This window comes from Notamacropus eugenii, chromosome 6, assembly GCF_028372415.1.
Source record: "Notamacropus eugenii isolate mMacEug1 chromosome 6, mMacEug1.pri_v2, whole genome shotgun sequence".
NCBI classification, from domain to species: Eukaryota; Metazoa; Chordata; class Mammalia; order Diprotodontia; family Macropodidae; genus Notamacropus; species Notamacropus eugenii.
In genome coordinates, this window is record NC_092877.1 from 362,160,940 (window position 1) to 362,188,814 (window position 27,875).

Consider the following 27,875-nt stretch of genomic DNA (forward strand, 5'->3'; position numbering starts at 1 on the left):
TAATCATACATGTATATATGACATGTATATACACATCTCACACACTATCTATCTCTATCTCTATCTATATGTAGTTCTTTAGCTGGATCAGAGCCTGATGGTCATTTTCTAAGATTTCTCCTAGTTTCTGTATTGATAATACATTTTTACTTATTATTAATGTAATTTTGCTACTTAATGGGAAGATTTTTCCGATCCATTAACAGGCCCATGTGACCTGTTTAAGTCACATGGAATATGGATATCTATTATCTCTCTCTACATCTCATAGACTAATTTAAAGCAACAAATGTTGGTTGAAGCAAACAATAACGAATGTATAACCAATATCTACTTAAAACTTTTCTTTAAAGCATCCTTGCTTTTCTTTACTTCCTTCCTTCCTTCTTTTCTTCCTTCCTTTCATCCTTTCTTCCTTCCTTCCTTCCTTCCTTCCTTCCTTCCTTCCTTCCTTCCTTCCTTCCTTCCTTCCTTCCCTCCCAGAAGAGTTTAACTTGATTGATCACTGAACTATGGGAATTTTTTTACTTCTTTAGAGCAGGAATTGGACAGTGTGTCTTCATTAGCCTTTGTAGCAGCAAGCACCCTGACATATCTAGGATTATCTGCTAGCACAGGTTCTTAGATCTGCTTTTCCAAAAGGAAAGCAATTTTTCAGGGGTCAAAAATCTTCTTTAATCACATATACCAACAGAGAAAATACAAGCATGGAAATAAAGACCAACAGACAGAGCTTCTAACTGTCTGACCATAAGCAATAAATACATCATGGATCAACAGACAGATCTATCTGTCTGACCATTACATGCAAACATAGAGAGAAAGAAGCACCAAAACTGGGTTTTCAAAGCCCTGGGTCTCCACAGCTACTCAAAGTCTCATCTGGCACAAGAACCTTCTTCCAAAGAGTACTTAAAGTAAAACCTCACCTCAGAGTATATATACACTTTTCAGTCACAGGGCATCACAACCCCTGTCACCCAATGCTTCATTAGAAATGAAGCCTCCCCTAATCAAGCTTCTTTTAATGGGCTCCACATGAGGGCTATTAATAGGTGGGGAAGATCTTTAACTCTCATGATATTCTGGTTCCAATATGGCAAGCTCATAGAATCTCAGGGGACCACATGGTTGTCTAAAGAGGGGTGAACTGACTAGGATAAGAGATGGAGAAGAAGAAGACTTCTTTATTGATAAGTGATAGGATTGGGGCTGGTGACTGGCACTACTAGCCTGGCAGAGAAGCATGAATGAGTTGCCATCTGCATTGTTGGAGAGACTGTCAAAATAAGATTTTTACTGGACACTTGGCACAATAAGATAGCCAGGATCACAGCTTTAACAAAAATAATCTCCAGAGAATTAGTACGAAATTATATGTAAATACATCCTATTAACCATTTCCATTGAATGCATTTAAAATGTTTAATAACTCTGTGTTTGCATTGTCACTTTGTTCCTTATCTTACAGCGGTCACTAAGGAGAGTTATGTGTATACAGAAAGCATATTAAAAATATTTCAGATTCCTTCATGTGATTTTTAACAATGGTGTTCAGACCATTTCATTCTGAGGATTTTATGTCTGGAAATACAACACATGTAAGTAATGTGGAGCAGCTGAAAGGCTTGATTGGTATAGGTGTAAATCCTGACCATAACTCTTACTAGTTTGTTGAGTATGTGTAAGGTTCTGGATCTCAGCTTCTTCAACTACAAAAAGAGAATAATTATTCGAGATCATACTTACCTCTCTACTTTGTTGAGAGGATTGATGAAAATGACAGACACAGCACATTTTGGACATCTTAATGCACCATGTCGCTATCAACCACTATTACTGGCATCTTGAAATATTCAAATATTTACTTTTTTCCCTATTCCTGTGTCTAACATGGTGTGAGTTAGCCTCTACATTATTAAAAGTGCTCTGATTTTGTAGAAAGAATTCAAAATGTGGGCCTCTAAATTTAAAAAATCGTTTGATAACTGGACAGTTTCTGTGTTTGCTGTGCCTGATGGAAAATTCAATGAGTCTTCACCTTGATGTCTACTTTACAGATTTGGAGGGTAGCTGTGCTGGTATTTGTCTTGTGTGACATGCTTGGCATCTTTGATGAAGATAAAGAACAGCAGCTTTTCACCTTTAAATAGTATCTATATAATTTGTGTGTGCTGTCTGCTGACTACTTGAGAATACTTAATGTTGTATAACAGCCGGGATGATAAGAACAGTCAAAATCTTCAGAACCTAAAAAAATCAAGCAAGGACCTAGAGTTGAGATATAAAATGATCCTATTCCTTCTAGTACCAATAAAGCACATTTTTATCCAAAATAAAGAAGTGAATATCTAACTCACTAACTAACCTAGGTTAACAATAACAAGAGGATGAGGATGATAATAATAATGTTGCATTTTAAATGAAGTTTATATGTCCTTTTCAATCCTTACAACAGCCCTATGAAAGGTCTATTATTATTTCCATTTCTCAGATGGGGAAACTGAGGCTTATAAAGTATAAATAACTTGTCTGAGGTCACAGAACTGGAAAGTTTATGAGGTGGAATAATGATAACAAGAAAAACTAACATTTATATAGTTGTTTTAAGGTTTGGAAAATGCTTTACAAATTGTCACATTTGATCCTTTATAATAACCCTGTAAGGTTGGTGTTATTATAATCTGCATTGTGCAAATGAAGAAAGATGCAAAAAGAAATTAAGTTACATGCCCAGAGTCACCCAGGTAGGAAGAATCTAAGGCACAATTTTAACTTGTGTTCCTGCCTCTGGGTTCATCCCACTCTCCATCATCTTGTCTCACTGCTTCACTCTAAATCATAAACATCTAACCTTAAAATCCAATTAAAGTCAGCTGTAGGATTTTCATGTTTTTTTCTTCCATTCCAGCAGCTAAAAGTACCACGATCCTATAGGGATATCCCACTTGACCTTCTCTCCTTAGTTATTTCTCCATTCACCAACTTTCCTCAGCCATTTCTCCTTGAAATATTTCTACTTGTTCCTTTTCCTTCATCCTAGGTCTTTTCCTTCCTGTTCTATCTATACTGCAGAGTCATATGTTCAAAGTCTTTTGGTTTTCTTTGCTGGCAATTAGCTAGCCTCATGAATTCGTTACCATACTTCACTGAAGCAGAAATGCTATAGAAAATCATACAATGGCACAATTTTGCAGCTAGAAAGGACCACACAAACCACCTAGTCCAAATATGAAAAAGACTTCATGCTACAACTTACCCAGTGTCAACTCAGTGTGCTCCACTGCTTCCAACATCCTATCAAGGCAAGTTCAGTTATTTTTCAAGGATATACAGATAGAAAGCATCAGAGTTGGTCATCTGTTTCAGAAGTAAAGCTCCTACTAGTTTTGAGACTTTCCCCTTGGGGCCCTTGTCTCTTGATGGGTGACTGAATTTTCCTTCTATTTCTTGTGTTCTCCTTTTCCTTAACCTTTTTCTACCCTTCCCAATGTTGACTTCCTAGTTCTGGATACAAGAATTATGATCAAATCAGATATCTCATTGTTCCTGGATTTCATGTTCTACTAAGTCTCCTATATGGTCCCACTGAATAAGAGCCCTGTAATTTTCTGAACCAGAGTGTGCTTCCCTACTAAACTCCCCTATGTCTGTTTTTTTTCATTAGAATATGACTTTCTAGAGTACAGAGATTTCCATTTCTTTTTGTCTTTGTATCCCCCACACTTAGCATGGTGCTTGGCATATTAACAGTATTTAATACATTTTTAAAAAAATATTATTAAATCATTAGTTTCTTCATTGTGTTGTTGCTCCCAGACTGAGAACAAATGATTTAGTTTATGTATAACCATGCAAATGATATGCAAATAACAGTCCAGTTCTTTTTGTTTTACTATTCAATAATACTTTTAAGTAGTTCATACGATGCATAGTGAATCTATTCATAGTGATTCTCTCTTTTAAAGTAAAATAATGTGTCATGCTTACATGAGACCTTAATTAAGATTTCAAATAAAGTGAAATAAATTTTTGCATCAAGCAGAGGTAACAATTCAAAATAGATAGTTAAGTTTTATAGTAGTGCACAATTGCTGAAGCTGTGAATGTGTCCAACCATTCTAATTCTCCATTTAAAATTATAGAAGAAAGGCTACTCAATAATTCTACTATTGAGCATATAAAATCAAGCAAGTCAACAATAGAGCCAAAAGCCCAATATGTACCATAATATTTATAGCAGAATTTTTGTGTAGTTAAGAACTAGAAAATGTATGGATTCTCCTTCTCATTAGGTAATAAGTGATTAAGTTGGAGTGTGTGAATACAATGGAATATTATCCTACAGTAGAGAAAGTGAAACATGAGGAGCTTAGAGAAACATGAATAGATGTCTATGAACTGATGCAGAAATAAATAAGCAGAACTAAAAGGAGAGCATATAAAATGGCTACTCTATCATCTATCTATCTATCATCTATCTATCTATCATCTATCTATCTATCTATCTATCTATCTATCTATCTATCTATCTATCTCTATCCATCTGTCTGTCTGTCCGTCCATCTGTCTATCTATCTGTCATCTATCTTTCTCACTCAAAAATGAAACTGAGTTCTGAGTAATTGAAACATCAAAAGTGAATGTGGAAAAGATTTAATGAAACATGCCTTCTTCCTCTGCAAAGAGATAGGGCCAACTAGGGACAAAGATATGTACATACATTTGTATCTATACCTATATTTATTATATTAGTTTTTGTTTAAAGGATGCTGCTGCCATTGCACAGATGTGTTTAATTTGGGAATGAGAGAAGAGGAAGTGATATTTCCTAAAGGAACTGTGATGTGCATTTATTTATTTATTTATTTGGGGCATTGGTTGTATTTTAAAAATCTCTTTTGATTGGTTTTACTCATCATTTTTCTGTTAGCCCTACTTTCCTTGATCTTTTTCCCTTTTAAATCTAAGGGATGACTTTCTAGGAAGAGGGAAGTGGATGGATACTGGGAGAAATCTAGGAAGAAATAAAAATCTGTTTGAAAATGAAAGTGACCTATACTGATGAGACAGTTGATTTGCATTGAGTTCCAATTTCTTCATGACAGGGTTGAACTAGATCATCATTTCTCCCACTCATTAGAGTCCTGATATTCAATTATCTATACCTTATTTAATTTTTTAATTAATTAATTTGTTTTTAGATTTCTACAATCACTTCCATAAGTCTTAGATTTTCTCCCCCTTCCCTCCCTGAGAGGGCATGCAATCTTACATGGGTTCTACACATACTTATTAACCACATTTTCACATTAGTCATGCTGCATAGAAGAATTAAAATGAATTGGAGAAACCACAAGAAAAAACAAACCAAAACAAAGCATAGCACAAGAGAAAATATTCTCTTTCATTCTGCATTCTTATTCCATAGTTCTTTCTCTGGATATGGATGGCAATTTGCCTCAAGAGTATGTTGGGAATATTTTAGGTCCTTGCACTGCTGTGAAGGGCTAAGTCTATCAGAAACAGTACTCCTATACTATGGCTGTTACTGTATACAGTACTCTGGTTGTGCTCATTTCACTCAGCATTGGTTCATATAAGTCCTTTCAAAACTTTCTGAAGTCCTCCTGTTCATCATTTCTCATAGCACAATAGTATTCCATTACATTCATATACCACAACTTGTTCAGTCATTCCCCAGTTGATGGGTATCCTCTTGATTTCCAGTTCTTGACCACCACAAAGAGAGCTGCTATAAATATTTTTGTACATGTGGGACTTTTTTTTTTCATTTTTATGATCTCTTTGGGATACAGTCATAGAAAAGATATTGCTGGGTCAAAGGCTATGCATATTTTTGTAGCCATTTGGTCATAGTTCCAAACTGCTCTCCAGAATGGTTGGATCAACTCACAGCCCCACCAACAATGAGTTAGTGTCCTAACTCTCCCACATCTTCTCCAACATTTATTATCTTCCTGTTTTGTCATGTTAGCCCATCTGAGAAGTGTGATGTGATACCTAGAGTTCTTTTGATTTGCATCTCTCTAATCAATAGGGATTTAGAGCATATTTTTCATATGACTATAGATAACTTTAATTTCATCCTCTGAAAACTGCCTGTTCATATCCTTTGACTATTTATCAATTGGAGAATGACTCGTATTATTGTAAATTTGACTCCATTCCCTCTATATTTTAGAAATGAGGCTTTTATCATAGACACTAGTTGTAGAAATTCTTTCCCAGTTTTCTGCTGTCCTCCTAATCTTGGATGCATAGGGAATGTAATCAAAATTATCCATTTTCCACTTCATAATGTTCTCTGTCTCCTGTTTGGTCATAAATTTCTCCTTTCTCCCTAAATCTGATAAATATATTATTCTTTGCTCCCCTAATTTGCTTGTAATATCAGCCATTATACCTAAATTATATGTCCATTTGGACATTATTCTTGTATATGGTGTCAGGCATTGGTCCATGCCCAGTTTCTGCCACACTGTTATCTAGTTTTCCCAGCAGTTCTTGTCAAATGGTGAGTTCTTTTCCCAGAAGCTGGGGTCCTTGGATTTATTAAAAAATAGACTACTACATTCATTGACTCCTGTGTCTTGAGAACCTAACCTATACCACTGATCTACCCCTCTATTTCTTAACCAACAGCAAGTGGTTTTGATGATTGCTCCTTTATAATTCAATTTGAGATCTGGTAGGGGTAGGCCATCTTCCTTAGCATTTCTTTTCATGAATTTCCTTGTGTCGTTCCAGATGAATTTTGATATTATTTTTTCTAGCTATAGAAAATAATTTTCTGACAGTTTGATTGGTATGACACTGAATAAATAAATTCCTTTAGACTGAATTGTCATTTTTATTATATTATCTTAGCCTACCCGCAAGCAACTGATGGTTTTCCAGTTACTTAGATATGTCTTTACTTGTGTGAAAAGTGTTTTGTAATTGTGTTCATATAGTCCCTGTTTTCATTTTGGCAGATAGATTCCCTAATATTTTACATTGTTTACTGTACCTTTAAATGGGATTTCTCTTTCTATCTCTTGCTGTTGGAATTTGTTAGTAATATATAGAAATGCAGATGATTTATGTGGGTTTATTTTGCAACCTGCTGCTTTGCCAAAGTTGTTTATTATTTCAAATATTTTTTTACTTGATTCTCTAGACCTTTCCCAGGGTATCATCATATCATCTGCAAAGAGTGATAACTGAGTTTCTTCTTTGCCTATTCTAATTCCTTCAATTTCTTTTTCTTCTCTTATTGTTACAGCTAACATTTCTAGTACCATATTGAATAATAGTGGTGATAATGGACATTCTTGTTTCACCCCTGATCTTACTGGAAATGCATCTAGCTTCTCCACATTGCATATAATGCTTACTGATGGTTTTAGGTAGGTATTGCTTATTTTTTTAAGGAAGGCTTCATTTATTCCTATTGTCTCCAGTGTGTTCAATAGGAATGAGTGTTGTATTTTGTCAAAAGCTTTTTCTGCTTCTATTGAGATAATCATATGTTTTCTGCTAGTTTTCTTGTTGATATAATCAGTAATACTGATAGTTTTCCTAATATTGAATCAGTCCTGCATTTCTAGTATAAATGCTACCTTATCATAATGTATTATTCTTATCATAAGTTGCCTTATTCTTTTTGTTAGTATCTTACTTCAAATTTTTCATCTATATTCATTAGAGAAATTGGTCTATAATTTTCTTTCTCTGTTTTGACTCTTCCTGGTTTAGACATCACAACCATGTTTATATCATAAAAAGAATTTGGTAGGACTCCTTCTTTGGCAATTTTCTCAAATAGTCTATATAATATTGGAATTAACTGTTCTTTAAATGTTTGATAGAATTCACTTGTAAATCCATCTGGCCCTGGAGATTTTTTTATTTCTAGGAAGTTCATTGATGGCTTGTTCAATTCCTTTTTCTGAGATGGAGTTATTTAAGCATTTAACTTCCTCTTCTGTTAATCTGACCAATTTATATATTTTTAAATATTCATCCATCTCATTTATTTTTTTAAGAATAAACTTGAGTCTTTGAATTTTCACAGTTATTGTTTGAAAAATGGATTAGAAAGTCACACTTCTCAAACTTTGAACAAAGAAGTCAATACTTAATTGGGCATTAGTTGAGATTCCTTCCTCAGTCATTCAGAATATTACGTTCATTATGAGCCTGAACATTGTGCCTCTTCCCTGTCATTGGGAGGCTAACTCACTCTCAATATTTGTTGCAGTCGTTTAGGGAGGAAAAGATTGTTTTTACTTTTGCTATTTAAACAGAACACCTGCTGATGACTCCAACAATTTGGCTCTCCGTTCAATTGCCGTAAATTTACTTTCCCCCCACTTCTTACTTTGTGATGTGTTATTGCACCAAATCAGGACCATTCACTGACTTTTATCTCATAGACTAAGCAGCCTGAGTTATTTCTTTGTTGCAATTTATGACTATTGGCTCAAGCCTGTGTATTCATATAAGAAAGCCCTAGATTTGACAGCTGCTGCTACTCCTTCTGATGTTTCCATTCAACCCAAATGGCAAAAAAACAGATTTATAATGAAAAATTCCTCCTCACATGTTGGTCTCCTTCCTATTCCTTGCATTTTATGTCTAGGGATTTTGATGGCAGCTTTGAACACCTTTTGTCATCCACTTGATTTTTATAAAACTTAGTTGCTTTTTTTTTTTTTATTTTTACAGAAAGTGTTCCATCTAACCACAGGATCTGACAAAAAAAGAGTAGATTATTAAAGTTCCCTCCAGAGGGAGAGAGGATGAGATCCCTCGATTAAGTTGAATGACCAATATTACGGAAATCAACAACAGCATAAAGAAAATCATTATTTAAGGACAATGTGCACATTATTTCAAGTTCTTCTAATAAATACTCATCATAACTCTACTTAGGATTCTATATCAGTTTATTATACATTCTTGCTCTTCATGTACTCCTGAAACTCAGCAAAGCTCTCTTTGTTTCTTATCTTCCTCCTATAGGTTTCTGCCTCTGTACATATGAATTCCTCATCTCCAATAAGTGGAATTCACTACCTCCTCCAGCTCTTAAAACTAGTCTCCTTGAAGGTTCAGCTACTCAAGCAGAGCCTTCACTCTAAAGGATTTTAGGTTATCTCCAACGACTAGGACCTTGTCCTCAACATTTCCCCCTTTCTATTTTGTGTATATAGTTTTACATTTTTGAAGTACATGTTGTTTATGCCAGCTAGGTTGTAAGCTCCTTGAAAAAGGAGTTTTCTGTGTATTTCCCGAACCTAGCTTAAAGCCCCACACACATAGGCATATAGTAAGTGCTTGTGAATTGATCAGTGATTAAGAGATGCTGATTTTCCATCCCTTCATAAGCTCCAGAATTTCTATTTCAAAGTTGCTGGTCAAAAGTTGTTATTGTGGTTGATGACTTTTTAAAAAAAATCTCTCTCTGTCTGTCTCTCTCTATTTCTCTCTCTCTCTCTCTCTCTCTCTCTCTCTCTCTCTCTCTATATATATATATATATATATATATATAATATATATATATACATATATATGTATATGTATATGATTTATATACATATCATGACAACATTTCTTCTTTTCCATGTCTCAACTACTTCTCTTCTCACAAACTTTGTAAACATCTCTGAAAACGTCTCAGTAGTTTTAGTCCCTACAGTGCAATTCATTTGAGCCTGGTAATTCAAGGCATCATGTCCATCTAGCTGTTCTTTTTCTGTTTCTCCTCCTTTTGTTTGGTCTCAGTTTACTATTTGCAGTTTCAGTTCTTTTCAGCCCAAGACTCTTTCCTCTTGATAAAGGAAATAGGAGTAAAATATATCAAACAAGTTTGCTTTCTCTCCATTTTTATTTATTATTGTCCCATTCCCACTAAGCAAAGGTCTTATTGCATCTTGGATACTATTCTTTTACTCAACATAATCTCCCTCTCTAGTTCTTCTGGGAAAAGAAAATAGAACAAAAATAAGCAAACAAACCTAAGCCATTAAATTTATTTTAACTTTCCTCACTAGCATCAGTTTATTCTGAACATTAGCACTATAGAATTCTTCCTACAGGATCATGTATCACTTTTGTGTTTATCTGCTGCTCATGACCCTTAATTCCATCTTCTGTATATTTTTTAAAAAGTTAATTGGAGATTTCCCTGAAAGTCTGCATTTGTCTTTTTAGAGAACTCCCTTTGTCCCTCATTGGACCTGTTTCTCCTTATGTCTGCAGCATTTTATTTTGCTAACTTAATATTTTTCTTTCCTTCACTTCCCCTGTAAGATTTTAGCCTGTTGATGAAAATCTAAGGGGAATTTCAAGTTCTTCTTGCTTTTCCTTTAATTCTTGTTCACAAGTTCAATTGGAGGCAATGACTAAGATCCTTCTACGTACAAGGAAAAATACAGGGTTTACCTTTGAGCCAGTTGGCAGAGGCCACTGGGGTTGTGACCTGTACCTATAGTTGTCCTTTACTTGTAATCAAAATTTTCCCTGAGTTCACTCCCTTTACAACTCATTTGGAGTATTAGCCTCCCCAGTTTTCGTATTCATTTATTCCTCACCTTCAAGACATTCCAAAGGATCACTTCTAATTTTGGTTCTAGGCTAGGATTTTTGTACCCTCAACAAGGGTGAAAGTCAGAGAGGCATTCAATATACCATACAAATCAGGCGTGAAATAAATGTTTTATTCACGCAAAGAAGATGAAATTCTAATCAATAAGCAACTGGAATAATTGGAATAAATGATCACTTCTGGTGCAATTAGTAAGACGCCTAACATTAAAAGTCTCATTAGGACACACAATTTCTTTAGATGTTGGTTACACTTTGCATATCATCTACACTCAGCACAGATCCACAAAACCCTAAGAAGAATTTTTTTTCAAGTGACAACGCTTTCTCTGTGATGGTAATTCTTCTCTTGCTGTGAGTCTGCTCCACTGCTTTTGCACATACAAATATTTTGGTATATAGTGCTAACATTAAAGGACTTTTTGATGTTCACAAAGTTGATGCTGAAGGAAAGGAACATGCAGGAAAGGCAAAGAAACATGAAGAAGCCATCACAATCTGGATTCTTGGGGCCAATTCCATGTATGAGATGGCATTCAATATCATAGTGCTTAGACGTAGTGAAGGTCTTTCTTCTACATACCTGGATGAAATCACAACTTGCTTCCTGGAGTGCAGAAGCTAAGAAAGCTAACAAGCAGAATCTGAGTCCTCTTTTATTGCACATGACATCCCATATTTTCAGCTTTTCACTCTCAGCAACCAGTTCTTAGGGATTTAAGTCAGCAATGAGTCAGACATAGCTTGGAACTGGCAGATGATATCTGTACAGACTTCAAAGGAGGTGGGGATTAAAGTGGTTGGACCCCATCATGCTCACACTGTTCTTATCACTGGGGTCATGGCATTTTTAACCATTTTATCTATGTCAGTAAAGAGTGTTTTCCCCCTTATATCTTTTGCCCTAAACATACGTACAGTTACCAATATTATAAACTATGTTTTTGAGATAGGGCCAAAATGGACACAAGCATATAGTATGTAGTAGAGTGGGAAGAGGGAATTCTCAGCCTTGAGGGTAATACATTCTTCAAATTCTCTATGAGTCATTTGATCAACTATTTCACTCAAAAGCCATATGAAATTATTCTTGTAGCTATTGTATTTTAATAGTTATTAAACTGCCTCTCTCTCTAAGACTTTTTTTTAATGCCCTGTAATTGTGAACATACTGAGATTTTAAGAATTACTGAACATTTCTTCTGAAGAGATTACTTATCTCTTCTTTCTCCTTGTGATGTTTGGAGAACCAGGCTTAATTGACACTATCTCATGTTCAGGGAAATTGGTACAAGGAGGAATTATGTAATTAAACAGGAAATTAAAATAAAAAAGCTAAATTCATTCTATGCTTCCCATTTTATTCCTTCTATAAAAAGAAACTCATGAAACATAATTGGATGAAAAAGATATTTTATTAAGCACCCTGAAAATTATGGTAAATAATAACACAGTTATTTTCATAGAAAGAAAGGGTTTTTAACCCATTTACATGTGCATGTGTTTGGCATATTCCTTTGGCAATCAGTTGAAGCCTTTGAATCACTCTTAGAATATTTTTAATTACATAAAATCAGATACATAGGATTGTCATGAAAATTAACTTTACTTGAATAGTTATCTAACTATTTGATAACTGGCTAATAAAATAGAAATAAAATTCATGGATCTCAATTTAACAAATGCAAAGAGTGATCATCCATACTGTTCATAATCCAAATATTTTGTATATCCTGATGTCTATCTCAAGGTCATGTCTATGTAGCCAAGTTTTCATTGGAAAAGCAAGTTAATAATTGTATCTTTTGAAATAAAAATGGTCATTATGAGTTAAACACAGCTCAGTGCCTCAGTCTTTTCCAACAACACATGAAATCTCATGAGGAACATGAGAGGATGCATCAACTCAGTGCTCTGGGAATGCTGTCAGGAGAGATCAAACTAGTAGGAAAACTGGTATGCCAACACCTAAGTCACTGGACATTTTACTGGGCTAAATCAGAGACAGTCTTGGTAATGGGGTCAAAGACAGTATCTGTCAGCCTATGGAAGAAACGGAATGAAAAATATACTTCTTTCAAAGATCTCTGAGTGCACAGTGATTTTAACCTGCCTTCCAATTTAAAACAATAAGACAAGGAGTCTTTTATTGTCAGAGGATTGGTCTGGCTAAGTTTGGGAGGTTAAACACCAAGGTTTAGTCTTTTAAATATATATGTGTATATGTATATATTTAAATCTCCTAAGATTATGATCAATTAATCAATCAGTTACGCATGAGCTGGGGCCATACTATGTGCCAGTCACTATACTAGCCACTGATGATACAAATTAAAAAAAAAAGGCAATCCTAAACCACATGATGGTTATACTCTAATTAGGAAGAAAACAACTAAATCTATAAGTAGACAGGGATACAAAGACAATACATGAAAATAAATATCAATTAATTGAAGACAATATAGTTTAAGGGGGCAGGTGCCAGCATTGGAGGATGGGATGTTGAGGAAAGGCTTCATGTAAAAGTTGGTGCTTGAGTCAAGCCTTGAAAAAAGAGGGGAATTCTACGAGGTAATGAATTTTTCACATGGGACAACCAGGGGAAAGTTACAGAGACAGGAGACAGAGTGCCATCTGAAGAAAAGAGAAGATCAGTTTATCAGGATGGTAGAGCTGAGAGAAGGAGGGCATTGTTTAATGAGCCTGGAGAGAGAAATTGGGCTTAAGGACTTTAAAAATTAAATAGAACTTATATTTTCTTTTAGAAGTAATTGGGACCCACTGGAGTTTTTTGGAGGAAGGGATTGACATAATTATACTCTCATGTAAGGGAAATCACATTGAAAGCTGGCTGGAGAATGGACTCAATTGGAAATGGAATTACAGAGACTAATCACAAGGTCATTTCAATAGCCATGATGAGAGAATAAAATAAAGCAGTTGCTATGTTAGTGGAAGGATATTTTAGAGGGAGAAACTGAGATTTGGTAACATATTGGAAGTATGGAGAGTCAGAGCAAGGAGTTCTGGTGTCCGGATGAAACAGTGGCAGCTAAGTGGCATAGTGAACAAAGTGCTGAGTCCGAAGTCAAGGAGAACTGAGTTCAAATCTTTCCTTAGACACTTAGTGGCTGTGTGATCCTGGGCAAGTCATTTCACCCTGCTTGCCTCAGTTTCCTCATCTGTAAAATAAGCTGGAGAAGGAAATGTAAACCATCCCAGTATCTCTGCCAAGAAAACCCTGAAGATGCAGACATGATTGAAACAACAATGACAGAGAAAGGGGTTGAAGATAATCCCATGATCTCAAACTTCACAGAGACCTGAAGAACACTATCTTCAACAGAAATATGGAAGTTGCCACTTCTGGTGCCAAAGTAGTCGACTGAGGAAGGAACCGTCTGAAGTCCTCCTAAACTCCCCTACAAACATCTAGATAACTGCCTCAGAATCAGTCTAGGAGTTCAGGAAGCAGTTTACCAGCCAGAAAGGAAATATCTATCTCACTGGGGTGGGAGGGGAGCAAGGCCCAAGAGTAGCATCAGCAGCCAGCTTCACTTCAGGGGGCCTGCAGCAAGTGTACAAGCCTGGGGCAATCCAGCAGGGAGGCCCACCCTCCTGCAAGCCAACAGCCCATGGACAAGTGAGCAGTCTGCATAGAACAGCAAGACCTCACCCCCACCCTTGACCCTATTGCTGACCAGTAAGAAATCCCTGTCCCAGGGCTAGTCAGCAGAGAGACTCCACCCTGGGGACCTGCCAGCAGAGAGTTCCTATTTCTATAGCAACCCAGCAGCTTCTCCCCTACTCCCTACCCTGCACACAGATTAGTAACAAGATCCCTTTTTCAGAGCCAGTCACCAAAAAGACTCAGTTACTATAGCAATCCCCAGTAGTAAGGTCCCATCTCTGGTACAGGCCAGCAGCTAACTCCGCCACCCAAAGGATGCCAAAAGAGAGTTTCTTTACCCCCCACCCTGGTGCAAACAAGAAGGGAAGCCTGTACTCCATTGAAACAAACAATTAAGACCTGAAGTCAAGGGAAAGCCAGTGGGAAGACCCTGAGCCCTAGCCCTAGTCCAAAAGCTTGAGACAGTACAGGGCCACAACCCAGCTCTCATATAAAAACACCAAGTCATAAAAAAGGCAGAAAAAAATGAGCAAAAACAACAACAACAAAAAGAACTGGATTATAGAAAGTTACTGTGATGATAGGGAAGATCAAGACACACACTTAGAAAAGGACAATAGTGTCAAAATGGCCACATGCCAAGTCTTAAGCAAAAATGTAATTTAGTCTCAGCCCCCAATAATTCCTAGAATAGCTTGCAAAGCATTTAAAAATTAGAGAAGTAGAAGAAAAATTGGCAAAAGAAATGAGAGTTAGGCAAGAGAATCATGAATAAAGTCAATAACATGGAAAAGAAATAAAAATTTACAGAGAAAAATAGCTTTTTAAAAAATGGAATTATTCAAATGGAAAAGGAAATACAAAACATCACTGAGGAAAATACTTCTTTAAAAGTTAGAACTGGAAGTTAACAACTCTATGAGACATCAAGATATCATAAAACAAAATGAAAGAAGTAAAAAAGAAAAGAAAAGAAAATGTGAAATTTTTCAATAGAAAAATAATTGAAAATTGATTCAGGGGAGATAATATAAGAATTTTTGGACTACCTGAAAGCCATGATCAAAAAAAAAAAAAAAAAAAAGGCTGGACATCTTTCAGGAAATTACCAAAGAAAATTTCCTTAATATATGAGAACTAGAAGACAAAATAGAAATGGAAAGAATCCACCAATCACTACCTGAAAGCTTCTGTTGCAGTCTCTGACACCACAATCTGCCTCTTGTTTCACTGACATTATTCCGTGAAAAATATAAACAAAGCTCAGCTCTGACTTCCTTCACTTGTGGAGGAAAAAGGATCATGCTCTGCCTGGAATGCAGCACTCAGAGAGTCAGTATGCATCATCATGCATATGAGACTTCACCAAGCTTGAAGGAAAGGTACTAGCATTCATCTGGGGCAAGACCAGGCAACATTTTGATTAAGTGCTTGCTATGTGCAAGACATTAATTAAGGGCTTACAACATGCTAGTCCTATCCCCCTACAAGTCACTTGGGTCTTACTGACACTGGTGAAAAGTGAATTCCTCAGTACATTCAAGGTGGAGACCAGTTTGAGGTCCAGGTTCTAGGCAGTGTTTTATCAAATGGAAAGAAATGATAAATTGAGCAATGCAGAAATTTGGGGAGAAAAATGACCCACAACACCAAATATCTTAGGAACAATAAAACAATGAAAAACTGAAATCACAAGCAGACAAAGTCATAGGGATAGGTATTAAAATATAAGGAAATATGGCTACCAAAACTTCTAAATGTCTACAAACGTATCTACATTACACAAAGTAAATTGAGAAAACACCTGGTGAAACTGAGTATCCCTTGAATTGTCAAAGGAGCAAGTATTTTGTAGGATGAAACTAAAGAATAGAGTAGTGAATTGAAGGAAAGAGGAGAAGCAGAAAAATAGAGGTGAATGAGTGTCACCTTAATCAAGTCAATGGTAAACAATGAAGGAAAAATACCTCCTGCATTTATTTTAGAAAAGAGAGAAGAATAGGCAACACAGCAAAGGAAGTTACTGAAACAAAAACAGCAAAAGTCAAAATTCTTAACTCATTAATGGAAAGGGGGCATTGAAGAGCCCACTTAATGAAGGGTGGATAAATTCTCTATTGTGTGAGATGGGTAACTGACATCCACATATATGGAAAGACATTAAGGAGATTTGATGGCAAACTGAAAAAGTGAAAATAGGGAGAGCATGGGACAGAAAAATATACCAAGACCAGTGAAAAACAGCAATTTCTCCTATGGGAAAATCTTTCTATCCTCACTACCTACCAGAGGAATCAATATTTCTATTTCTGAGAAACCAACTGGAAAAAAAGGGAGGGGAGAAGAGCATAACCTCTCCAAAGCAACATAGAAATTGTTTAGAAGAGGGAACTCAAACTTGGTACTTAAGAAGATTTATTTCAGGAGAAACACAAAGACACTGATGAAGTAGTAAATAAGTTTTAGCATCATGAATCAAAGAATAACTATTTAGCATAGACTGAAGTGGAAGAGAATTAATTAGGAGAATAAGGGAAAGAATTCCTTTTTAGAAAAAGGCCCAGTTAGAACCAAAATAAAGGATTAGAGGTAACGACCTAGCTGAATTATCTCAACATTTCCCTCTAAACAACTTTTAAATAACGCTGCAAATAAGATTTTGTAGCAGTAAAACCTATAAAAGGTCAGAAAGAGACATTTTTCCAACTTAAGACAACTTAAGAGGCTGTCAGAAGAAGTCTGAGACACCAGGGGGAAGGACTATCTTCAGTGTACATGGTGCCAGTGCCAATGGCGGGCCTTGGTGGCAGGAACAGAAATAGGATCTTCATCAATGTTCAACCCAGGGAGGGTAAGGAGTTCAGACACTTGGTCAGAAAGAGATTACAAGGGGTCCTTTCCTGGCACATGGTGCAGCTGACACTTATTGGCAACTATACTACTCAGAGCAGTTCTGGACTGAAGTTCCAGTGTGGACAGGGGTGCTTAGAGTCAGTCATAAAGGACCAAGATCCTTGGTCTCAGTTCCAAGATAAAGAGGAGTGCTAGCACTTGTGGATGCAGGGGAGCAGAAGACATGGTCACAATTCCAGGGCCAAAAGATGCATTAGCTCTTATGGTTTCAGGAGAGCAGGGGCCCTCCCCAGGTAAAGACCAGAATATAGACCAAGAGAGCAGTGACCAAGAAATCACATCTCTAAGAATCACACCATCTTAAAAATCCTGAAAACTTGCAAACCCCCAGAACTAACTCTGAAAACAGCAACATGGAAAGGCCTGAAGCTTGAGCTCTCTACCTTCCTTAAAGAGCAGGATAGGCCCAATTAGGGAAAAAAAAGTGGAAAAAAATCTCACTAAAAAAATGATTCCTTAAAAGTTAGAAGTGGGCAAGTGGAAGCTAATGACTATGTAAGACATCATGGAAAAATAAAAGAAAGTCAAAAGGATAAAAAAATAGAATCAAATATGATATAATTTATTGAGAAAACAGCTAACCTGAAAAATAGGTTGATAAGATATAATTTAAAAATATTGGACTACCTGAAAACCATGTTAAAAAAACATCTAGATATCATATTTCAAGAAATTATATGGGAAAACTTCCCTGAAATCTTAAATCTAGAAGGTAAAATAGAAATGGAAAAAAATTCACCAATCACCTGCTGAAAGAAATTGTAAAAATCAAACCTCTCAGGAATATTATAATCAAATTCCAGAGCTCCCAGATCACAGGAAAAATATTGTAAGTAACCAGAAAGAAACAATCTAAATGTGGAGATACAAGATCACAGAAGATTTAGGGGCTTCCATGTTAAAGGAGTGGAGGTCTTGGAATATAATATATTTGAAGGCAAAGGAGCAGGGTAACAACCAAGAATCAACTATCTAGAAAAAACTGAGTATAATCCTTCAGGGGAAATATAAACATTCAGTGAAATAGAGGATTTTCAAGCATTTCTAATGAAAAGACCAGAGCTGAATTAAAAAAAAAAAATAGCATTCAAACACAACTCAATAGATATGTAAAAAGGTAAACATGAATGAGTAATCATGAGACTCATTAAAGTTAAACTGTTCATAATCCTATCTCAGAAGATGATGCATATAACTCCTAAGAAATGTATTAATTTTAGAACAATTATAAGGACTTCTGCCATTGGCAGAAGGCATTGGTGTGAATTTATTATGTTGGGATTGTTTCCAAATAAAAGAAGGGAAGAGAAAAGAGGGATATACTGGAAGAGAGGGGAAAGGATAGGCAGAATGGGGAAAGTTTTCTCACACAAAAGAGGTGTTCAAGGAAGAGCTTTGAAAGTAGAAGGGAAAATAATGGATGAATCTCACACTCATCTGAAATGGTTCAAAAAAGGGAAGAAAAACGTGTATATATTTTTTCTTCCCTTATGTGAAACAATTCAGATAAGAGTGAGATTCCAGTGAGGTATATACATACATGTGTACATTTATGTGTGTATATACATATACACATATACATACAAAAACTCAGTTGGATATAGACATCTATCTTTCCCAAGAAGGAAATAGGAGGAGAAGGGGGTGAGAGTTATGAGGGGATGATAAAAAGGAAGATAGATTAAAAGAGACAATGGGCAGAAGCAAAAACAAACTTTTGTGAAGAGACAGAATAGAGAAAAACAAAAGAAAATCGGAAGAACAAAATACAGTTAGTAATCATGGCTGTGAATGTGAATGGAATAAGCTCATCTATAAAACAGAAGTGGATAGTAGAATGAATTACAAACCAGAATCTAACAGCTGTGGAAGATTCACTGGAAGATCCTTAGGACCTCAGTACTGTGGCATGGTGTATAATAGTATCAGTACTAATAGGAGTATCTCCCTCCCACTCTTTAGACTAGATTTTCCCTAAAAGACAAAAATCTGAGGACTTTTTTAGTCCAGGATTGGTGTGGACCTCACGTTATATGCCTCTATTAAAACATTCATTGATAGCTGCTGATTTTTATCTTCCTGGTCATCTAAATGCATAAAAGAACTGCTCATGTGGAATCTGCAAACTTTCAGACTTGATGAATTTCTGAAGCACAAAAAAGCCTTCTTACCCTCCCCTGCTAGCTGGTACACTTCTATATGTAACTGCTAATTTATCCTTGTTGAAAATCTTTCTCCTATGATGACTAAACGATTTGCCTTTTCCTGAAAAATGAATGAGGAGAGCAAGGATGTGTACTTTCTCCATTTTAGTTTGATGTAATTCTACACATACTGGCAATAGCAGTGACAAAGGCAAGGAAACAAGGGTGAAACAAAAAGAAAAGGCATTCTTATCTCATAACGACACACTAGTTTACTTGGAAAATCCTAGTGAGACAATTCCTAGCTTCAGCAAAGTTGCAGCCTTTACTTATTTAATTCACATGAATGAAGGAGTAGATATCAACCTGGAAAGCCAAAATGTGATTTCTGCTTCCTTTGGATGGGATGTCCGTTTTGACTGTTTTATTTTTTTACAACTTGTCTAATGAAACAAATGGTAAACAACAGGAATTTGCAATACAACTCAGGGAATTAGAGAGAACCACAGGTTAATTGGTAGGCAGCAAAAATGGTGATCAGTCCTGTTTCACAGTTGTGTAAATGGAAGGCAGGGAATTAAAACAATTCTTTACTGTAATTGCTAATAGGACATTGTGAGACAAGGTATTGTGATATGATGCTGAATTCACTGGTCTTAGGAATTGAGGCCCCAAAGGTGTACTTCTTAGACCAATTCGATAGCATGGGGCAAGAGAAACATTTGATCTCAGCCCTGAATACTGCTGTCACATAAAGTGAGAGTCACCTTTTGAGAAAGAAAGCAGAACCAAGATATTTCTGGACTGTCAAGAGTTGCTCTCACTTCAAGTTGGTTGTTTCCCTTTCTATGAGTACTTTATTCATTTGCCACTATAGATTGTAATGATTCAAAATAGTGTAGTGTGTTCATCCTTCGTTGCTGAAGAAGACCATGCCATCAGAGAAATAATAATGATATGACTTGACTTTGTTTTGAGTGTGGGAAAGCTGTGCAGGTCACCAGCCTCACTTCTCCTCCAGAGCCATCTGAATCCAGTGACCTGAAATTCATCAGGATGACTGGAGATGACCCAGGATGAGGCAAATGGGGTTAAGTGACTTGCCCAAGGTCACACAGTTAGTGAGTGTCAAATGTCTGAGGTGAGATTTGAACTCAGGTCCTCCTAGCTCCTGCACTGGTGCTCTGTCCACTGCACCACCGAGCTGCCCTAATGTTTCAAAATGAAAAGACTTACTGAATAACTTACAAACGTGATGGTTTTTTACTAATTGATGAAAGATAAGCTCCCTGAAGACAAGTGATGTCTCATACCATGTAGTACAGTGTCTAATATATATTAGTTACTTAAAAATTCCTGATTGAATGAAATTATAAATTCATTTATCCATTCATTATTTCATGAGAATAGATTTTCCTCCTATTTTCTCCCTATTTCTCCAATACCTCAACCAAACAAGTCAGCTAAGTGGTGCAGTGGATACAGACATCAAAGCAGGTCACTTAGCTTCTTTTGCCTCAGTTTCCTCAAATGTAAACTAGGGATAATAATAGCACTTGCCTCATGATATTATTGTATGAAATGAGATAATATTTGTCAATGTATTTTTCAGAGTGATTGGCATGTCGCAGTTACCATATATATGTACATATATATTATATATATGTTAACCATTATGCAGTTAGCTATTAATTTCATTTCAAACTCCTTTCCAAGGCAATAGTGTTGATTTAAAGCACAGAGGGAAGTTATTGACATCTCCTTTATAATGCAAGAATGAAAACAGAGTGAGAAACTTTGGATCCTGGGCAGAATGGTGTTGGAAAAAAATGCACTAGATTTGGAGTAAGAGGATGTGAGTTCAAACCTTGTTTGATACTTGTGACCTGTATTAATTTGCACAAATTTCTGAGGATCCATTTCATTTACAAAATGAGGGGGTTGGACTTGGCTAACTATAAAGTTCCTTTCAGCTCTACATCTCTGATCTTTGTGGTCAGAGGGCAGAGTGGCATGTCAGAAGGAGCGCTGCATTTGATTTGGGATCTAAGTCTCTTCTGTCTGAGATCAGCCCTTAAGCAAATCTTTTCTCCTCTTTGGGTCTCAGCTTCCTCATCAGTAAAATAAAGTGGTTGGCCTAAACAGTCTCTAAGACCCCTTCCATTTCTAATACTTTATGATTATATGAGTCTAAGTATCTGGTCTTCTAGCTACCTTTTCTTTTTTCTTGATCTCTTTCTTTAAATCATCTTTAAGACTGATCATCAGAAGAGATGCATGGCCAAGCGCATTATTTCTTACCTTTCTCTTATACTTTCTGTCTTTAGAATAGTAGTCAGTTATTATGATGAGTTTTTAAAGTTCACTCAAAAAACTTGTTACCTACTATAATACCTTTTTGGACTCTAATTTGAGAAATTTTAGTTTGTTCTTGGGGAGTACTTTTGGATAACTATTCTCAGTGACAAATGAGAGCCGTGTAATAAGGAATCAGGCAAGAAATTTTTGGCTGGGACAAGAAACATTTAATGTTTTTTTAAAAAATTTACTTTCTCCATCACTCATTATCCATTTTTAAAAATAATATTATAATAAAATAATTGTATGAACAATTTTAATGTCATTCATTTTAAAGAAAAATCATTGTCCACAAAGATGTTATTCAATGGTGATTCAACTAGATGTGTAATATTCTTTATGACAATTTCTTCAGCATTTACATTTGACTTGCCAATGACTTAAATATTCATCTAAGGATGTATCAACTAACTGAATGTCTGGAACTGATTTAGGTGATAATGTTATTCACATTTTTCAGCATTTTTCTACATATTGCATATGTTAGCAATTATTTCTTTCGGTTCATTTCTTTCTGTAAGTTATTCATTAGTTGCTAAGTAAAATATGATTTTTCAATACCAGTAAAAGCTAGAGAGTGTGAAATTTCTGAGTGAGAAAATTTGGAAAAGTTATCAGGTATTAATCAATGGAAGCAAAAATTTATCGCTTATTTTCTATATATGTCAAGACTATTAGAACTTCTCTAACATAGGCTCTTTATTGTTGTTGTTTTGTGTGTGTGTGTGTTTCCCATAAAAGTCTATCTTCATTCTAATCATATTTTATATGCATTTGTAAATTTTTAAATGATACTAGAAGTGTTATTTACATGCATACATATATACATACATGCACATACTTGATGTGTTTCTTTCCGATTAAAAACAGTTCTATGTGAGTCAAAATCTGAAACATATTTGAGGAGGCATCTGTTAAACACATTACAGGCTTGAAGTCAACAGATTGACTACTTAATAAGTATGCCATAATAGTACAATGAAATGAATATTAATGACTTTTGAGGGAATCACTATAGGAGGTTTTATATTGACTGAAGTGATGTCTTCCCTTCAAATATTTTTAGGATTCCATTCAAATTGTGCCTGGATTCAATTTCCCAATCATAGAAGAAAAATCAATCTCAATCCCATGTAATCAATCAATAAATTAAAAAGTCTTTATTAGGTGCCAGCCACTATGTTAGGTCCTAGGGACAGAAGAAGAAAAAATGATATTATCCCCGCTTGCAATTAACTTCCATTATAACATCTACCCTTCTGGTAAAGCTTTAAGAAACTACCTTATTAAATAGACTTCTCCAAGTAACTTCTGCTGTATATCAAATATCAACAAAGGATGATAACTTGGAATCACTGATGACATTCAAAAGTTGTGATAGTGTATAAATGAATCTCCCCCCCCCCCCCCCGAAGACAAGCTTGTAGTAAAAAGCAGCATAATTTCAACATGTTAATAAGATGAAGGTGACTACTTTAAGGATGTAGCTTTCATTTGAATCTATAATTTCTGATAGTTTGGACAGTCACATTACACTTGAATGCATTCTTTCCTCCCTCTCTCTGTCTCTCTCTCTGTCTCTCCCTGTTTCTATCTCTTTCACAATGGCTAACTTCATTCTAACTTCAGTTTCAGCCTTTCCTACACCCCAGCCCCAGGCGCTAACTACAAGTGCCTCTCTTCTAACTTTGGGAACTGTTTCATTTTCATTATATTTCTATGTATATGTGAACATGTTATAGCTTCAGCCATTTTTTTGAAGAGCAGTACCTTATTTCATGCTCAAGTCCCATGAAAAATGTCAATCTGCAGAACTGCTGAGATATAGACAACAAGGAAATCTTGAAGAGAAGATGATTTAAAATTAAGTCAGAAAATAACTGGCAACTTTGAGGAGAAAGACTCTGTAACAAGTGGAGTCAGAAGGAGATAACCAGCATCCGCTCTTTAGATGGGGTGTGCTCTCCTTCTGAGCTTTCTATACATTTTGACTTTTTTCAAGTTGTTTCTCTTTTTTGAATCATTACTATATGTTACCAAACCTAGTTTTCTACCCATCAGATGCTGTCTTTGAGTCTCATCTCTTTGTTTGTACAGTTGAACTAGTAGGGATTCTATGACTCAGACATTCCTAGTGAAGGATAGCATTTGCTATGGATTCGCTGTTGGAATTATGAATAATAAAAAGACCACATCTGGTGTTTGTTGTTATTTTCTTATAAATACCATTGTGTTTTCTCCCACTGATGTCATAGCTTTTCTCTTTTCCTTGAACTTTTAGATTATCTGTTTTCCAGTTGAAGTCGAGGTGAGGAAGGACATAGAATTGAAAAACTCAGTTATTTTTCTTTTTCCTTTAGTGTAGCTACCCCCATCCAATCAATCCTTCAGAAGTTAGCAAAATAATTTCTTTCCCAATTATATCCAATCATGTCACCCCCACTGAACAATCTCCAGTGGATTGTTTTGTCTCTAAGATACGATATAAATGTGTTTTTGTTTGTTTGACATTTGAATCTCTCTTTCACAACCTGGGACCCTTTTCCTTCCTAGTTTTCCTACGTGTTGCACTCTTCCTCACCCTGTTTCATGCAGCCATATTAGCCTCCTTGTTCTGCACACTGGACATTATTTCCATGTCAGATTTCATCCCTTTTCATTGGCTTTCTCCCAAGTCTGCAATGCATCCTCTCTGAGTTTCCTTCCAACTTTAAAATGTAATGTCTTGGGATCCTATGATTAACTAATGCAATTCTTTCATTTTTAGGAATAAGGAAACTGAGGTGCAAAGCAATTAAGGAACTCATCCAAGGTCACAAGTGTAGATAATGAGTGATAGTCTGCTTTCCATTATACTATAATGCTTTGGCTACCTCTATTACATGACCCCATTTTTACCTTCATGCAGAAAGCCTTCCAAACTAGTACTCTGATTAAACCAGAACTTAACATGGTTTATGGCACATAGAAGACACTAAATAAATATTTATTGAATTTAATTGAATAAGCCCTACTTTTCATACCTTTGTTTTTCCTCAATATTAATGCTAATACTTTCTTTTGGGAGTACTCACAATTATAATGTAAACCCCTATTATGTACAAGGCACTATGCTAACTTTCAGAGTTCAAAAGTAAATAGGAAAGTCTCTGCCTGCAAGGAGTTTGTGCAATTGATGTTAAATAATTTAATGATCATAGAAGCCTTGTCTATATAATTATTTTTACATGGTGAAATAACTGATCATATTTTATTCTATATTTTAATGCTTTTATCCATTCCAAATAAAACTCAAATTGCTGCTTTGGGAGAAATATGTTTGGGGGATGGGGTGATATTAGAATGGTTGTTCATGGGATTGCTAGTGTATGCACAGAAATTGATTTGTGCTGGCTCTACTTATCTGCTTGACATTGCACCCCCCAACCCCCCAGTAAACAGTGAGCTTCTTCAGTGAAGGGTCTGTCTCATTTTTTGTCTTGGTATTCTCATTACCAAGCATAGTTATTGGCATAGAATAGACATTTATAAATGCTTATCAAATCAAATTGAATTGATTTGAACAAGATTGAAGGTACCATAGGCACAAGCAGTGAATGTAAGTATTTAAACATTTGTTTAATGCCATAAGATCTAGGTAAAAATAATTGCTTTAAAATAGAGGTATTACTTTACATTTGATAATACCAGCATGTTGTATTACAATAAATCTAAGTTAAAATATCTCATAATAGAAGATGGTGAAGAAAGTGTCCACGTTCATTTCAGGTAAATGTATAGAATGTAAAATGAATATTTTACTCAAACATTGAAATATTATTGAGGTAACAATGCCTTCTGAACCTAAAAGAAAGGTGTATTCCATAGCAAATTCCATCTAAAATATTAATTTTCCTTACTTAAATCTATCTACATTGAAGAGTACCAGATTAACTTTTATGCCGTGATAGTGACCATACAACCATATAGACTATGCAAAAATAGCATTTCCGAACTTTAGGCCTTCCACACTTTAGTGTTCGGTTGTACAGGAACAATAAAATTCACACTGACTCAGCATAACAACCAGATTAGGCATGTAAGAGAGTCTTGCATACTACTCATCTCCTCCAGCTTGGTACAGTTAAAAAATGTAAGTTCTAGAATCAAGAGATTGGGTCCAAATTCTGACTCTGCTCCTTACTGTCTTGTGATTTTGGTTCCTTCATCTCTCTAGGCCTCAGTTCTGCGTATACAGCATCCTTTGTTCTTTCCATAAATGGTTATGTGGTGACCATGAATAGGAGACTTATTACTATGTGTATCAAGGTCTTCTACTTTACTCGTTAATATCAGACTTGCTAACTAAGTACTCAACTTCTCCCATTCTTGGTAATGTGTTGAGCTTGAACATCAATATCATCAATCTATGGACAGGACAGATGGAAACTGGGCACATTTGACAAGAGGTCTGTTGGTTCATTAATCGTCATAATGTCAGTTGTCAACACTCAACACCTTTGGATGCTTGGTGAGTGGACAATAGTAAGTCTGTAGCTTACACGCAAATTTTAAATGCTTAATGTATTCCAGGAAATGTGATTGAACTGTGGATATATAAATAAAGGCAAAAACACTGTACCTGTCATCAAGAAGATACCTTTTAAAATCTCTGGTGTCCTTCAAGACTTAGTGTTTGTACCATTTCCTATAGAAAAGTTTTTCTGCTCCCCCATAGTTGGAAGAGTTTGCCTCAAATTCTCTCTCTCTCTCTCTCTCTCTCTCTCTCTCTCTCTCTCTCTCTCTCTCTCTATCACTCTGCCATTATGTATATTCAATTTATAATATATTATTATATATAATACACCAACAACTAGATATGTTCTCTTTATTATTCTAGTAAGATGGGCAATTGTATATATTCACTTTATTTATGTTCTACTATATTTTTTATTTATTTTGTCAAATATTTCTAAGTTACATTTTGGATTAGCTTGGGCTACACTTGGATGTGTCATGGACTGCAAAGTGGCCAGAGGGCTGGTGGAGCTAATGTAGTAATGATGACCTGGGAAATACCTGAGGAATGGGATAATTGGTGACTGTGAGAATAGAGAACAGAGTTATAAAGTGTAGGGAATAGTGAAAGATGGAACTGTAGCAAATTATTTTCACATGAAGGAATTTCAGAGTCCATGAATTATAAATAAAGCACTTGTGGATGATGGCAAGATTCGGGGTATGATCATCTCTCTGTGTAGCTAAAGACTGCTACACATAGCAATAAGTCTTGAGAATTGAATAGAGAGAGGAATTGGAAGGTTAGGTTATTTGAATGAAGTAGCAGTATTTATTCGAAATCCTTGAGTAGTATGGCAGTATTTATAAGGGGAAGAAAGTCTGACAGGCACTGAACTCATTGAGGAAGGAATGAGAATACCCTACAGTCTTGGAATGATCAATGTGGTCTTCATTGGGTGATTTTGAATTGTGCTGTCCATAAAAGAGAAGAGATTTTTTGAGTAATAGCTGTAGAGTTCCAGTCTGGAAGTGATGATAAGAGACAGCTCCCCTACAATAATCCGTATTAGATGGGAAGCATGAGTGAAAATGGAACCAGTAGTTGAAAGGGTGGCCAATGCTATACTATTAGGAAGGAGTCAGATCTCAGTTTGTGCTAGAAGGAGAAAAAAGTGATTATCAACTAGTTCATCAATCAATAACCATTTGTTAAATGCCTACTACATGCAAAGCACTGTGATACTAAGACAAAAGTCAAAGAGCCCTTTCCTTCGGCAGATAGTCTAGTTGGAGGTAAACAATATGTTCTCATATTAGTAAGTACAATGTATACATATATATACACATATATGTATATATACATACATACATACACACATGCACATATATATATATATATACAAATGGATAGATAGATATACACACATATGTATATGTGTGGATATTTGTGTATATACACATACAAAGTGATTTGGGAATGAAAGAACTAACCAAGAGAAGGTCAGAAAATATTTCACATTTGCACTGACTAAGGATTGTAAGAGACAGAAGTCTGAGGGAGCTAAGGCAAAGCAATGAAGATGGGTCATATTGGGTTATAAGGAAGAATGTCAGTGGCCTTCACAAAATGAAGAAGTATATAAAAAATTGAGAATGGACAACTGAAGTCAGACCCTAAAAGGCTTTAAAAGACAAACATTGGAGTTTATATTTGA